Raw genomic sequence first — 6,036 nt, forward strand, 5'->3', positions numbered from 1 at the left:
TGCTGGGTTCTCTGTGTGTCCTTTTGTGTTTGAGTTCCTTCATGTTCTTTTGCTTTTATGACTTACAGTGGAAGTAAATGGGGTAATGCAAGTCTTTTCCTTTTAAGATCATTGTGAAATAATTTATTTTGACCTTGTCAGTGCAAAGTTACGATCCAATCCAATCTTGACCATGCAAAGCCAAAAATGTTCTTTTTTTTTAATTTTCTTTTAAGTAAAGTTCATGCAATGATGCAGGGAAATGACTAATTTGGACAGCTTCATATATATATATATATATATATATATATATATATATATAATTTTTTTTTTTTTTTTTTTTTTTGTGCTTTAACAACAACAAAGTGGTATGGTATCCCATTTTTTGTGTCCTTGAAATGCCCCATTTACTTCTATTTTAATTGGCTTGCCAAAATGAAATTTGTGTGATTTTAAAAAATGCCCTATTTACTTCAATTGTAAGTTTGCTTTAAGGCTTAGTTTTGCCTTTGAAATTGGTGCAACATTCTTGTGATCTAATCACTTCTTGACTTCTGCAACTATTTTGACCATGCAAAGCAAGGAAAATCTTACTTCTGCATGATCCGTGCAATGATGCAGGATAATTTGTTTTTACATAGAGAAAACTCCAAGCACAGGAATTACACAATGTGAGGAATAACTAGAAGTTCATCTGTTTAAAACAGTAGTCTCAAATGTCAATTTTTTTTATACAAAATTGTAAAATGGAAATTAACATGATCTATGCAGTGATGCATGAAAATTATTGTGCCTGGATTTTTCCATGCAAACAGTAAATATACAAGCGATGAATAACTAGAAGTTAATAAAATATGCTTTAATAAAACTATGTGGTATAGTGCCCCATTTACTTCCATTGCAAGTTTACTTCAGGGCATTGTATAATTTTATATGCATCATTCACTGAATGAATTGAAATTATTTTCTGTTGATTGTAGTTCCAGGTTCAGTGCTCTGTTCACATTTAAAGCAGCTGCACTTGAGTTTCTGCACCATCCAGAGGTGAATGCTGCGGGACGTGTTGCGTCGTTGAGACCGGGGGTCACCGATGATTAATGACAAGAGGGCAAGAGAGGGAATCGGGGCCCCTCACCCCAGCCGGGCTCTAACGGCCCGTGGCACAAGGGGTCCGTCTGCCATCTGGGAGCCCCTCTCTGTGCTTCACCAATCAGAGTGGATGGCTCGCTCCTTCAGTGGCACTTTTCTTTCCCCTCTGCATGGCCCTCCGCTCGGCATTCTCGCGGCAATTTAGACCGGCCCTCCTTTTGTTCCCCCACCAGGCTTGCCAGTGTATGTCAAGAGGCCAGCGTGCACCTCCCTACCCCGGGGGAAAAGAGGGTTGGCATTTTTATGCTCCTTGTGTGGCTGATTCTACAGGGCCATTAAGCCCCGCCTCAAGTGGTGTCACATGCCAAATGACCCTGAAAGGGGTCAGTTTCAGGCACAATGAGTTGTATGTTGATGCCGCCTCCCCCTACTCGGCCCGTCTGCTAAGTACAGACTAACTATAGACACATCTGCGAGGAGGCAAAATCACATGCAGATCTTGCAGGAAGCCCTTAAATGCATGAAAGGCCTTTCAGCGTCTAATGCCCATGATCGCCGCATCTGCTGCCCGATGCTTATTTGAATATGAAAACTGGTTAAGGCCAGCGGGACTGTTGCTGTTGGTCATAGTTTGGGTTGGTGATTTCAGCAAGCTCCTGTGATGTGGTATCACAGCTAATAAGGCCTATCTGGAGACTTGGGCCAGTAGGACACCACATAGCCACATGTTAAAACCACTCCAACACTTTAGCCACCACATAGCAACATACAAAAAAGAATCATTCAGAACACTATATCAAAAAACAGGCCAGAAGCAATAGAGAACATGCTAAAAACAACCCAGAATACCAAAGCAACCTTATAGAAACAGGCTAAAAACAATTCAGAACACCTTAGCAACCATGTTGCATAATTTGGCATTAACCAAAAGCACCAGAGCGGAACATCTTGTATGTAAAGGGTTATTTATTGAACTTTAGTGTCACTTTTGTTTTTTGGAAGTGTTGGACGTTTGTTTTTGGTTAGTGTTATTTATTTGACCATTTGATGATTGACGTCACTTGAATATGGTCATTTAACGGCGATTTATTTTCAAGATATGGCAAAGAGCGTTGTGTTGAGCGTTTTCTCGTGTAGCGTTATTTATTTGAATGTTGATGAAGAACTTCACATTGAAAGTTTTTTTTCTCATTTAAGTGTTGTTTATTTGAACGTTTGCCGAATATCGTCGTGTTAAACGTTTGTGTTAGTTTAGTGTTATGTATTTGAATGTTTGTCTGTTTAACAATGCTGTTCTTGTTTAGCGTTGAGTTAGAGGTTTGTTCTTTTTGTTTAGTGTTATGTATTTGAATGTTTGTTTATTTGAACATTTGGAAAAAAAAAAATCTAGTTTAGTGTATTTTTAGCGTTTGATGATGAACGTCACATTGAATATTTGTTCTTATTTAAGTGTTATTTACTTTTGCTTGGTGAAGTGTTGCATTGAGTGTTTTTTTCTATTTTATTGTTTTTTGCATTTTATTTGAATGTTCACTCAAAAAAATGTACTTTCACCTTTGCTAATTTTACTTAATCCGTTCATGTTATGATTACTTAAAAAAAATTATTTAACAATGTGAACTTGATTTAATCTAGTTCATTCAACAAAAAAGTGTGTATTGTCAGCTTTACTTAAAAATTATTTGTTCAGCCAACATAACATTTTTGCGTAAAGGTAACATATTAGTGAAACCAACACAGACTTGCATCTCATTGGCTGAGGATTTCTGCAGTGTATTATGGGTAATTGTTATTCTGTCACCCTCTTGGAGAAGTGTAGCACCATTAGATAGGTAGATGAGTAATACAATTTACAGCAATTAAGTTGTTCTAATAAGTTTTAGAACAAAACAAACAAAGAAACAAATGGTTTGTAATTTAAATTTGTTTGTGATATGCTTGATAAGCTGTACTTATAGAAAGGTTTTAATGAAAAGTAATTTTAATCAGCTGCTCATGATCCTAATGCAAGGGGGTGGCATTCCTAAAATGGCATTATTCAAATTTTATGTCATCATTATTTAACTTTTTCAGGTACAATTAACTCATTTGTTGTTTGTTGACTCTATTAAGGGTTGTTAAGTTTACTTTAACTTATTTTGTAAAATGAACTTAATTATTAAAAACATTGTCCAAAACATTGCAGATTAGTTGGGCTGACACTATTAAATTAAGCTTTGCCCAACCATAGTAAATAAGTTGAATCAACCTTAATAAATTAAGTTGACCCAATGTAAGTACATTAAATTGGAGTAACAGAATTGCATAATGCTGAAATAAAGCAAATTAATCATGTGGAAATCCTTTCCATGATTTTTTTATGTTCGTTCAAAGAGTTATTTTTTGAGTGTTTGGTGAAGTGTTGCATTGAGTCTATTTTCTAGTTTAGTGTTTTTCGCTTTTTCTTGAACTTTGGTGAAGTGTTGCATAGTGTTTTTTTTCTAGTTTAGTGTTTTTTGCATGTTTATTTGAACGTTTGGTGAAGATCATTGTGTTACAAGTTTGTTCTTTTTGTTTAGTGTAGTTTATTGGAACGTTTGAAGATGAACATCACGCTGAATATTTGTTCTCATTTAAGTGATATTTATTTTAGCGTTTGAAGAGCATGGCGTTGAGCGTTTGTTCTTGGCGGTTTGCACCAGGTGTCTGTTCAGCAGTACAGCAGCTGCCCCTCCAGCCCTGGATTAATGCAGGACAGAGGGGGGATACACACGAGCCCGTCCCATCCAGCAGAACCAAGTCTATTCTACTTTCTTTCTTTCTTTCATTCTTTCTTTCTTTCTTTCACCGGGCTGAATGTAATGGCACAGACTGCCAGGCTGACGGAGTAACGGCCCAAAAGAAATGACCCTACAGGTGGTGGGCACTGCGCGAGTTTAGCATATTGATCCTTTCACATGGACTCATACAGCAGCCTCTCCGAAAGAGAAAGACGCTCTATTTACACTGTGCCATGGCGCTTTACAAAACAGGCTTTAGGGCAACACATAATGGGCTCCTTTGCCTGAGCTTGAAGGGCCACAAAGGACAAGGAGAAGAAAAAAAGGTTTAATGTGATATTCTGATGCCTTTTTTTTCTTTTTCTTTATTCTTCGTCGCACACGATGAAGCTTGACTGAGTAATTCAAAGGTACAGTGGATTTTTGAAAGATGCAGGATGCTAAAATTGGTGCCATGAGCTGTAAGAAAATGAGTTTGAATCATATGAAGATGTATAAACGCCAAGTGTGAGGTTTGCATATTTATTTAAACAAATCGTGAATTTAGCTTATTTTCCAAATCTGCTTAAATATTTTTGCTATATTGGTTTGGGAATCCACTTCATTTTTAATATTTTTATTTTTATTTTACTTTCATGATTTATTATATGCGTTCTGGAAATGGTCAAATAAATCAACAATTATATTAAACGGTAATATACAATAATTTATTTCCATTATATATTATATAAACCTTACTTATTTTACATCCTATACTTTAAAAAATATTTATAATTTTTTATTTTATTTAGGAAAACAAATATATACAGTACAGACCAAAAGTTTGGAAACATTACTGTTTTTAATGTTTTTGAAAGAAGTTTCTTCTGCTCATCAAGCCTGCATTTATTTGATCAAAAATACAGAAAAAATTTTTATATTGTGAAATATTATTACAATTTAAAATAATAGTTTTTAAATTTATTATACTTTAAATTATCATTTATTTCTGTGATGCAAAGCTGAATTTTTAGGATCATTATCACATGATCCTCTAGAAATCATTTTAATATGATGATTCATTATCAAAGTTGGAACATTTTTTTCAAAGTTGGAGCATGTGATGCTTTTTTTAGGATACTTTGATGAATAAAAAAAAAAAAAAGAAGCTATGTTTTTAAAATAGAAATATTTTGTAACAATATACACTACTGGTCAGTAATTTGGGGTCAGTAATTTTTTTTCTTTCTTTTTTTTTTAAATAAAATCAATACTTTTATTCAGCAAGGATGTGTTAAATTGATAAAAAGTGATATAGAAAATATATTATTAGAATATATATTATTAGAAATTTATTTTTTATTTTGAATAAATGCAATAAAAACTAAAAACTTTTAAACAACTTTCAAATTAACTAAATTAACTTTGACCGAACCATTAATGGTTAAATCAGAACCAGAATCCTCATATTCCTCATGATTGCAGCATGTTTATGTGAAGCTCCTGCAGTGTTTAAAATGCAGTGACTGTACCCGCTCCATGAAGCCTGGCCTCTAGGTACAACATTTTTAATCAGGAACTGTCAAGTGTATTTGATTAACATTAATATGTCACATGGGTCGGCCCCCCACCATATGTATGCAGATTCACAGAGGTCCGAGCGGCCCCAGCACATTCATCACTGTCACGTTGTGTTAGTTTTGTGTGTGTGTGTGTGTGTGTGTGTGTCGGAGACAGCAGTGGGTCTGATGAAGATCACGCTTGCCGTCCCTCGCCCTCCTTTACATGCTTAAGACAATGGTCTGATAATACTACGGTAATACTGGGATGAGCGCTCACCTTTACTCACCATGACCTGGATATTAAGATTTCGCTTAAGGAAGAAATGTCTGCTGTCTTGAATGCAGAATGCAGTTACCTTATCATGTGCATTTGAGATTGCATTTATTGGATAATTTCAAAATGTTGTAATTATGAACTTTGGCAGCAGTTGATTGGAGCATGAAAAGTGGGCGTGTCCAACCAGATTGGAGGAGTGCATTTGAAAAATAAGAGGGGCTGATGTCCGCCAGTATCTTTGATATACTATTGAATTTTTTTGCTATATTAAAATTTTTATTTTATATTTATATATAGTTTAAAGTTGGTGTTCAAAAAAAAAAGAGTTGAAAATAAGCCTTCAAATAGTAATTAGTAAAAGTGTTAGTGATTTGGAAAGTTTTAGTCCTTT

Source organism: Carassius auratus, unplaced genomic scaffold (genome assembly GCF_003368295.1).
Source record: "Carassius auratus strain Wakin unplaced genomic scaffold, ASM336829v1 scaf_tig00020199, whole genome shotgun sequence".
Taxonomy (NCBI): Eukaryota; Metazoa; Chordata; class Actinopteri; order Cypriniformes; family Cyprinidae; genus Carassius; species Carassius auratus.